Here is an 11,483-nt window from a genome sequence, read left to right as displayed (position 1 = left end):
TTCAAAATTTTCTAAAATTAACCGAAAGTTTTCTTCCTGGTGGGTTCACTGTTTTTTCAGTGTAAAACAGTAGTTTTTGTTTGCTGAAAAATGAAAAGCAATAGCATGTAGTTGTTTCAGCAAACATTCGTTTGTTGAAACAGCAAACATTTTTTACTGCTAAAATAGCAAACAAATACTGCTGATTTACACCCAAAAAATTTTGTTACTCATAATAGCAAAAATTTTTGATATAACAGCAGTTTTTGTTTGCTGAAAAAGGGACAGCAGTAGGTTAGGTTAGGTTAGGTTAGGATAGATGGCAGTCCGATGTATCAGGCTCACTTAGACTATTCAGTCCATTGTGATACCACATTGGTGAACTTCTCTCTTATCACTGAGTGCTGCCCGATTCTATGTTAAGCTTAATGACAAGGGACCTCCTTTTTATAGCCGAATCCGAACGGCGATCCACATTGCGGTGAAACTACTTAGAGAAGCTTTGTAACCCTCAGAAATGTCACCAGCATTACTGTGGTAGGATAATCCACCGCTGAAAAACTTTTGGTGTTCGTTCGAAGCAGGAATCGAACCCACGACCTTGTGTATGCAAGGCGGGCATGCTAACCATTGCACCACGGTGGCAGTAACATATAGTTGTTTCAGCAAACATTCGTTAGTTGAAACAGCAAACATTTTTTACAACAAATGCTGCTGAATTAGCAAAAAGTTTTTGACCAACATTGATGCTAAAGTAGCAAACTGCGTTAGTTGAAATAGCTAACATTTTTACTACTATAACAACTACAAATGTTTGTGGTCCCAGCAACAAAATTTGTCGTTTTTTAACGATATGTTGAAATGAAACTCGTAAATCATTTAATACTATAAATTCTACATTTATTAAATGTGTGAAATAAATTGAATTCTATTGAAGTATTGGAAGTTGAGTTGGATTGTTGTCCAGGATTCCACCATAGGATGGGGGGTATATTAACTTTGTCATTCCGTTTGTAACACATCGAAATATTGCTCTAAGACCCCATAAAGAATATATATTCTGGGTCGTGGTGAAATTCTGAGTCAATCTAAGCATGTCCGTCCGTCCGTCTGTTGAAATCCATTAGCGTAGCTAGAAAATTTTCCTAGGAGGGCTATAGCCCCCCCCCCCTAGCTAAAAATTAATTGACTGAAGTTAGAGGTTAAATTAATGTTTTATTTTATAAAAATGAATAAAAAATCAGACTTCAACATAACTAGACAAAAAGCAACTAAAAGTAGTTCCGCACTTTTTCCCAGAGAAAAATTGGCACTTCCAAAAATGTCTTCACAAAGAAGTTAATTATTTTAGCTTCGCAGGAAGTTGTTTTAATTCAATTTTTTATAACCCATTTTTTTCGTATTTTTAATGGGTATTTTTTTTAATAATTTAAAAAAGAGTAAAAGTTTATAAAATGGTAAAAAAAATTTCAAATTTTGCTGCAAAAATGCTAAATCCATTCTATCACAACATTTTTTAATTCACCTTATAATAAAGAAACTAACATACAATTTAGAAGACAATGTTAGGAAATAACAAGTATATATGACCGTAAGTTCGGCCAGGCCGAATCTTATGTACCCTCCACCATGGATTACGTAGAAACTTCTACGAAAGACTGTCATCCACAATCGAATTATTTGGGTTGTGGTATCTTAATTGTGAGTTAGTCCATACGTGTATTAGACAAAAAAGGTATGTATAGGTAAGTCTACAAATAATTACGAATCGATATGGACTTTTGCACGGTACGTAGGGAGCCAGAATTGAAATATGGGGGTCGCTTATATGGGGGCTATATACAATTATGAACTTGATATGGACCAATTTTTGTGTGATTGGGGATCGATTTATCTGAGGGCTCTATATATAACTACACGGATGAAAAAGACTGTTTTTCATATGTTTGGCTATAAACATTATATGTTTGGAACACAAATTTTTAAACACAATATTTTTGAGTGCAAGCATATAATGTTCATAAACTAGCATAACATGTTTGGGACATATATGTTAATATGTTAGAACATATTATGTTTGGGACATAAAATGTTTGTAAATATAATATGCTTGGATGTAAACATATATTAATTTAGAAATAGCCTATAAACATATATGTGTTTAGTAGCTTGGAGCGCTATTTAACAGGGAGCGATATTGAATTAAGTTGGTGGTTGTTGCTTGTTATTACAAAATTAACATTTTATTTTCCTTGGGCAATTGATCAGCTACTTCTTTGATCCTTACAAACTGTGTGGTCCGCTGTTCGAATCCCCGTCCGGCAAAAGGTAAAATTAAAATAAAAAAAATCATACAATTGAATAATTTCTTCTACAATGTTTGTATTACAGAAAAAGGTGCTAAGAACTAAAAAATCTCGTGGAAATTTTGAGCATTCAGGTCGAAAACCTATGTTGTTAGCACCTATATTACCTGTTTATTTTCATAATTCATTATGATTGTAAATATATAAATAAATAAATAAACCTATGTTGTTAGCACCTATATTACCTGTTTATTTTCATAATTCATTATGATTGTAAATATATAAATAAATAAAATTTTGAGCACAATATTGTTTGGGAGAATTTTTTTTAAGCATATATAATATTTTTGGGTGCAAAATGCTTCCAAACATATTATATGTTCACATAATAACATATTGTTTTTTGGAAGACAACATTATTGAATTTGGATGCAAAAATACAAAATGTTTGGAACTTAGACTACCCAAACATATATTGTTTAGACCAATATGCTTTCAAACATATTATATATTGGAAGAGATCAAACATATAAATGTTTGGGCAATACCCAAAAATGTATATGCTTGAAGCAAAATATGTTTGGGAGTATATGTTACAGAAGCGATTTTTTGTGAGCGTGTATAGACCGATATGGACCTAGTTAGGCATGGTTGTTAAAGGCCATATACTAGCACAATGTACCAAATTACAACTGACTCGGATGAAATTTGTTGGTACTTTATGTTATTTTGTATACTAACATAACGTACCAAATTTCAACCGAATCGGATGAATTGTACTCTTCCAAGGGGCTCCGGAGGTCAAATCTGGGATCGGTTTATATGGGGGCTATATATAATTATAGACCGATATGGATCAATTTTGTATGGTTTTTAGAGACGATATACTAACACCATGTACCAAATTTCAGCCGGATCGGATGAAATTTGCTTCTCTTAGAGGCTCCGAAAGCCAAATCGGAGGATCGGTTTATATGGGGGCTATATATAATTATGGACCGATGTGGACCAATTTTTGCACGGTTGTTAGAGACCATATACTAACACCATGTACAAAATTTCAGAAGGATCGGATGAAACTTGCTTCTCTTAGAGGCTCCGAAAGCCAAATTGGGGGATCGGTTTATATGGGGGCTATATATAATTAAAATTTCAGCCGGATCGGATGAAATTTGCTTCTCTTAGAGGATCGGCAAGCAAAATTTGGTGGTCCGTTTATATGGGGGCTATACGTAAAAGTAGACCGATATGGTCCATTTGCAATACCATCCGACCTACATCAATAACAACTACTTGTGCCAAGTTTCAAGTCGATAGCTTGTTTCGTTCGGAAGTTAGCGTGATTTCAACAGACGGATGGACGGACATGCTCAGATCGACTCAGAATTTCACCACGACCCAGAATATATACACTTTATGGGGTCTTAGAGCAATATTTCGATGTGTTACAAACGGAATGACAAAGTTAATAACCCGCGAAGAAATCAGTACTAGTAAAATTCCATGCCTTATTCTAGTTAATGAACTATTCCTAACTGCTTTCAGTTTAGGATTTTTATACCCTGCGCCACACTGTGGAACAGGGTATTATAAGTTAGTGCATATGTTTGTAACACCCAGAAGGAGACGAGATAGACACATGGTGTCTTTGGCAATAATGCTTAGGGTGGGTCCCTGAGTCGATATAGCCATGTCCGTCTGTCCGTCCGTCCGTCTGTCTGTGAACACATTTTTGTGATCAAAGTCTAGGTCGCAATTTAAGTCCAATTGCACATGTTCCTAATTTGGGTCAGAATAGAACCCTATTGATTTTGGAAGAAATCGGTTCAGATTTAGATATAGCTCCCATATATATCTTTCGCCCGATATGCACTAATATGGCCCCAAAAGATTTTTGGCCGAATTGGGTTGAAATTTTGCACTAAGAGTACAATTAGTAGTATAGACAAGTGTGCAAAATTTGATTGGAATCGGTTCAGATTTAGATATAGCTCCCATATATATCTTTCGCCCGATATGGACTAATATGGTTCTAATAGCCAAAGTTTTTGCCCAATTTGGTTGAAATTTTTCACAGGGATTAGATTTAGCATTGTTGCTATGCGTGCCAAATTTGATTGACATCGGTTCAGATTTATATATAGCTCCCATATATAGCTTTCGCCCGATTTACACTCATATGACCACAAAGGCCAATTTGTTACTCCCATTTAGTTGAAATTTTGCACAGGGAGTAGAATTAGCATTGTAGCTATGCGTGCCCAATTTGGTTGAAATCGGTTCAGATTTAGATATAGCTCCCATATATATGTTTTTCTGATTTCGACAAAAATGGTCAAAATACCAACATTTTCCTTGTAAAATCGCCACTGCTTAGTCGAAAAGTTGTAAAAATGACTCTAATTTTCCTAAACTTCTAATACATATATATCGAGCGATAAATCATAAATAAACTTTTGCAAAGTTTCCTTAAAATTGTTTCCCATATTTTTTTACTAACATTGTGTTACACCCTAGTACATTAGGCGACTTAAATTTTGAGTCTATAGATTTTGTAGAAGTCTATCAAATTCTGTCCAGATCGAGTGATATTTAAATGTATGTATTTGGGACAAACCTTTATATATAGCACCCAACGGATGTGATATGGTATCGAAAATTTAGATCTACAAAGTGGTGCAGGGTATAATATAGTCGGCCCCGCCCGACTTTAGACTTTCCTTACTTGTTTTTTACTGAATCAAGTAAATTTTATTATTTCACACAAAAATTTAACTTAATGGAAATAAAATGGCTAAACTAAATTGATGAACATTTTTTCCTTTATATTCGAAAGAACTTTTTCCGGGTGTACTAATTGTACTTGTTGTGCAAAATTTTAACCAAATTCGGATAAAACACTTGCTTTTGGGACCATATGTTATAAGTGCATATCGGGCGAAAGATATATATGGGAGCTATATCTAAATGTGAACCGATCAATAGGGTTTTGATTACAAAAATGTGTTCACAGACAGACGGACGGATAGGCGGACATGGCTATATCGACTCAGGGACCGATCCTGACCAATATTGCCAAAGACACCATGTGTCTATCTCGTCTTCTTCTGGGTGTGACAAACATATGCACTAACTTATAATACCCTGTTCCACAGTGTGGCGCAGGGTGCTATATTCATCATCAAAACTACTTGGTAACAAGAAAATAGGACATTGTTGTCGACAAGCTTATTGTATTGTCGTCGCGGCAAAAATATTTCGCTATCGCTATGGTTATATTTACACACTTTTACGGATGTGAAATCTTTTCCAATTATGATTTCTTCAATACCTCAATATTGAAAATTAACATGTACATATTTCAGATTTCGAATTGCAAAAATAAATATATGTCTATCCTACAAAAATCAACGAACATTTCTAATGCAAATTTATCTTTATTTTAATTTCATAAAAATTTGTTGAAGTGAAATGTTTCCCTATGTATGGAAATTTTATTGGTTTTTTGTTTTACTCTTACTAGAAAGTAAAAAACAAGCTCCAAAAATGTATTTTTTCCCCTAATATCTTCGTGTAAGAGCAAGAGCTTTTTTATTCAAAACGTGCACTATGTTACACTATGACTTCTTGCCTATTAACCGGTTGATTGGTGATTTTTTATAATAATATGGTATTTTTTGTCATTATAAAACAAGTTCTTTGGAATTTTATTATAATATATTCATTATGTGATTCTAAATGGTAATTACTAAATAAGTGTAATGAGAAGTCATTAAGGTGCATTTATTAGTATACACAGAAAAATAAAATTTACTAATTTTTAATTCAAAACATTTATTTTATTTTATTTCATTTTAAATTTTATTTTAAGAAAATTTCCATAACCCAGTAAACTTTTATAAACTAAACGTGGGTATAAGTTTCAATGACAATACAAATAAGTTGAATGCTATCTGATGCAAAAAAAATTTTAGTACACACCTCACAAATAGTATAAATGAACTAAAGTGTGATTTATTAATCAAAGATTTGGTACCAATAATTTATTTCCGTGTAATTGCTTATAGCGCCATCGATGCTGTTGATTATGTCAACACCCATTAAAACCTCGGTGTAGCCTTCAACTCGATCTGAATAAAATTTGTTAGATTTCTACACAATTTGTAGACTTTAAATTTAAGTCGGCTAATGCGGACACGTAAATCGGATTACAACTTAAACCGCAGTGGTCATATTAGTGTAAATCGGGGGAAAGATATATATGGAAGCTATATATAAATCTGAACATATTTCAACAAAAGTTTGCATGCATAACTGAAATATTTAATCTTTAGATTTAACAGGTTGGCTGATAAGTCCCCGGTCTGACACATAGATGGCTTCGCTAGTATTAAATGCATATTATTTTTATATAGTACCAACCTTCAAATTATTCGTGTCAAAATTTGACGTCTGTAAGTCAATTAGTTTGTGAGATAGAGCATCTTTTGTGAAGCAAATTTTGTTATGGAAAAAAGGAATTTCGTGTTTTGATAAAATACTGTTTTCTGAAGGGAAAAAATACGGTGGAAGCAAAAACTTGGCTTGATAATGAGTTTCCGGACTCAGTAATTGATTGGTATGCAAAATTCAAGCGTGGTGAAATGAGCACGGAGGACGGTGAATGCAGTGGACGCCCGAAAGAGGTGGTTACCGACTAAAACATCAAAAAAATCCACAAAATGATTTTGAATGACCGTAAAATGAAGTTGATCGAGATAGCAGAGGCCTTAAAGATATCAAAGGAACTTGTTGGTCATATCATTCATCACTATTTGGATATGTGGAAGCTATGTGCAAAATGGGTGCCGCGCGAGCTCACATTTGACCAAAAACAACAACGTGTTGGTGATTCTGAGCGGTGTTTGCAGCTGTTAACTAGTAATACACCCGAGTTTTTCCGTCGATATGTGACAATGGATGAAAGATGGCTCCATCGCTACACTCCTGAGTCCAATCGACAGTCGGCTGAGTGGACAGCGACCGGTGAACCGTCTCCGAAGCGTGGAAAGACTCAAAAGTCCGCTGGCAAAGTAATGGCCTCTGTTTTTTGGGATGCGCATGGAATAATTTTTATCGATTATCTTGAGAAGGGAAAAACCACCAACAGTGACTATTATATGGCGTTATTGGAGCGTTTGAAGGTCGAAATCGCGGCAAAACGGCCCCATATGAAGAAGAAAAAAGTGTTGCTCCACCAAGACAACACACCGTGGGCTTCGAATTGCTTCCCCACCCCGCGTATTCACCAGATCTGGCCCCCAGCGACTTTTTCTTGTTCTCAGACCTCATAAGGGTGCTCGCAGGGAAAAATTTTGGCTGCAATGAAGAGGTGATCGCCGAAACTGAGGCCTATTTTGAGGCAAAACCGAAGGAGTACTACCAAAATGGTATCAAACAAGTAAGTAAAGTCTAAAGTCGGGCAGAGTCGACTATATTATCTCAACTCACTTAAAATTTGCTGGGAGCTATATAAAAGTTTGCACATCCAGATACAAATAGTTTTAATGGAAATAATTTTTTGTACTTCTACAAAAACTCAAGAATTAAAATTTAAATCGGCTAACGTCCTGGGATGAAACACAATGTTAGTAAAAACAAGTATATACGGCCGTAAGTTCGTAAGTATATACGGCCGTAAGTTCCAGGCCGAATCTTATGTACCCTCCACCATGGATTGCGTAGGAACTTCTACTAAAGGCTGTCATCCACAATCGAATTACTTGGGTTGCGATAACACTTGCCGATGGCAAGGTATCGTAAAACTTTTTAACACTGTCTTCTAAATTGTAAGTTAGACCATACGGGGTATATATTAAACAAAAAAAGGCCGATTAAATACGTATATAATATAGTTTGACAAAATTTTCTATAGAAATGAAAACTTGACAAAATTTTCTATAGAAATAAAATTTTGACAAAATTTTCTATAGAAATAAAAACTTGACAAAATTTTCTATAGAAATAAAATGTTGACAAAATTTTCTATGGAAGTAAAATGTTGACAAAATTTTGTATAGAAATAAAATGTTGACAAAATTTTCTACAGAAATAAATTTTTTACAAAATTTTCTATAAAAATAAAATTTTGTCAAAACTTTCTATGGAGATAAAATTTTGACAAAACTTTCTATAGAAATGAAATTTTGACACAACTTTCTATAGTAATAAAATTTGACAAAATTTTTTATGGAAATAAAGTTTTGGTAGATTATTTTTGGCGATATGGACCAATTTTTGTGTAATAAGTCATCGGCTATATATAACTAAAGACCGATATTGACCAATTTTTACATGGCTGTTAGAGGCCATATATTGACAAAAAGTACCAAATTTCAACCGCATCGGATGACTTTTGCTATATAAATTTATGGACCGATATGGACCAATTTTTGCATGGTTGTTAGATACCATATACTAACACCATGTACCAAATTTCAACTGGATCGGATGAATTTTGCTCCTCCAAGAGGCTCGGGAGTTCAAATCTGGGGATCGGTTTATATGGGAGCTATATATAATTATGAACCGATATGGACCAATTTTTGCATGGTTGTTAGAGGCCGTATACTAACATCAGGTACCAAATTTCAACAGGATCGGATGAATTTTGCCCCTCCAAGAGGCTCCGGAGGTCAAATCTGGGGATCGGTTTATATGGGGGCTATATATAATTATGGACCGATATGGACCAATTTTTGCATGGTTGTTAGAGACCGTATACTAACATCAGGTACCACATTTCAACCGGATCGGATGAATTTTTCCCTTCCAAGAGGCTCCGGAGGTCAAATCTGGGGATCGGTTTATATGGGGGCTATATATAATTATGGACCGACATGGACCAATTTTTGCATGGGTATTAGAGACCGTATACTAAGACCACGTACTAAATTTCAACCGGATCGGATGAATTTTGCTCCTCCAAGAGGCTCCGGAGGTCAAATCTGGGGATCGGTTTATATGGGAGCTATATATAATTATGGACCGATATGGACCAATTTTTGCATGGTTGTTAGAGGCCGTATACTAACATCAGGTACCAAATTTCAACCGGATCGGATGAATTTTGCTGCTCCGGGAGGCTCCCCAAGCCAAATTTGGGGATCGGTTTATATGGGGGCTATACGTAAACGTGGTCCGATATGGCCGATTTTCAATACCATCCGACCTACATCAATAACAACTACTTGTGCCAAGTTTCAAGTCGATAGCTTGTTTCGTTCGGAAGTTAGCGTGATTTCCACAGACGGACGGACAGACGGACGGACGGACATGCTTAGATCGACTCAGAATTTCACCACGACCCAGAATATATATACTTTATGGGGTCTTAGAGCAATATTTCGATGTGTTACAAACGGAATGACAAAGTTAATATACCCCCATCCTATGGTGGAGGGTATAACAAGTAAGTAAAGTCTAAAGTCGGGCGGAGCCGACTATATTATACCCTTCACCACTATGTAGACAAACGTTTGTGTTACCATCTCAACTACTTAAAATTTGCTGGGAGCTATATAAAAGTTTGCACATCCAGATACAAATAGTTTTAATGGAAATAATTTTTTGTACTTCTACAAAAACTCAAGAATTAAAATTTAAATCGGCTAACGTCCTGGGATGAAACACAATGTTAGTAAAAACAAGTAAGTAAAGTCTAAAGTCGGGCGGAGCCGACTATATTATACCCTTCACCACTATGTAGACAAACGTTTGTGTTACCATCTCAACTACTTAAAATTTGCTGGGAGCTATATAAAAGTTTGCACATCCAGATACAAATACTTTTAATGGAAATAATTTTTTGTACTTCTACAAAAACTCTAGAATTAAAATTTAAATCGGCTAACGCCCTGGGATGAAACACAATGTTAGTTAAAAATATGGGAAATATGAAGCGAGAGATATTTTAATGCAATTGTACAAAAGAGATTTATGATTTTTCAGGCGATACATATGTATTCGAGATATAGGACAATTAGAGTAATATTTACAATTAGAGTAATATTACTCAGCAGTGGCGATTTTACAAGGATATTGGTTAGATCTCGCCAAGATATGTGGTCAAGTGTGGGTTGTGATATATTATTTGGTCTAGTCGGACGACGTGGAGCCTTATTTAAAACTCATCCGTTCTGTGGAAATTTTGGCATTGCAGTGTGTAGGATATGGCTAAGATATGGGGAAATCATCACAGAATTTTGTGTAAAGTGTGAGAATTTTGGCCATATTTGTATTCTCTGTGGAAAGTAGCCAGTCAATTGGAGGAAAATCCCATTAAAAATGGGTCTAAAATATGAAACAGACTACCATATTTTCCCAACTCTGGTGTAAGTATATATGAGAGCTATATGTAATCTGAATCGATTTTGACTTAATTTGACATGCATAGTTACCCAGCAAAAACTAGGTAACCACATCTCATTGCAATTGACATTACCAGGAGTAAAGCTGTCATTACACGTTGCATTACATTGCGGCGAGTTATAATGACTAACTTGTAATGACAAAAATAAATACTTCTCGGTAATTTTCGAATTGTTATTCTCAAATTTGTAGGCAGTTGTAGTTAATATAATTATTCACATAATCGAGCACTTACATAAAAAATCAAAAAGAATATGTAATGTAACGGTAATTCTGAAGATTTTTCCGTTAAGAAATTTTTATCACAAATATTTCATAATAATTGTGTTTAATGACATTATCATATTATGTTTTAAATAAATGCTTTCTTATACCTCATTCACATTACACTTCCAAAATGCGCTTAAACTAAATTTCAAATGCCATTTGCCTTATAAAAAAGAGACTTAAATCCAATTTTAGTAGATTTCGAACTTTATGTGAATTGGCTATTGGATATATTGTATCGTAATTCACGAATCCAACTACCTTAAACAACCTACATTTATTTCTATTTTAAGTGTGAAATTAATTTGCGTGTAATCTTATTTAGATTATTTATTAGAATTTTTGTTTATTTATACAATATTCGTTTCTATTCAAGTAGTTCTCCTATTACAGCACCACTCGCCATATTTTGATCCATTGTAATCGGCGATAGAAATCAATATTTTCGAGATTTGTTTGCCTGAGACAATAAGTGGCTATTTTGCAAGCTTTGGTGTATCTACGAATAAGTCATTACATATT

At 34.6% G+C, this 11,483-nt stretch overlaps 1 protein-coding gene across 1 annotated transcript in view; it reads left to right on the top strand.

Annotated features, from left to right (window-relative positions):
- The first annotated feature begins 7,446 nt into the window (after window positions 1–7,446).
- Window positions 7,447–11,483, top strand: part of LOC142223760 (putative cytochrome P450 313b1) — a 53,065-nt gene continuing 49,028 nt past the window's right edge. Inside the window, exon 1 of the mRNA XM_075293603.1 lies at window positions 7,447–7,725. The gene's annotated coding sequence lies outside the window, so the exon portion shown is untranslated. The remainder of the gene's footprint in view (window positions 7,726–11,483) is intronic.

Source organism: Haematobia irritans, chromosome 2 (assembly GCF_050003625.1).
Source record: "Haematobia irritans isolate KBUSLIRL chromosome 2, ASM5000362v1, whole genome shotgun sequence".
Lineage (NCBI taxonomy): Eukaryota > Metazoa > Arthropoda > Insecta > Diptera > Muscidae > Haematobia > Haematobia irritans.
The sequence above is the reverse complement of the archived record's forward strand: the minus strand, read 5'-3'. Positions and strand labels throughout refer to the sequence as shown.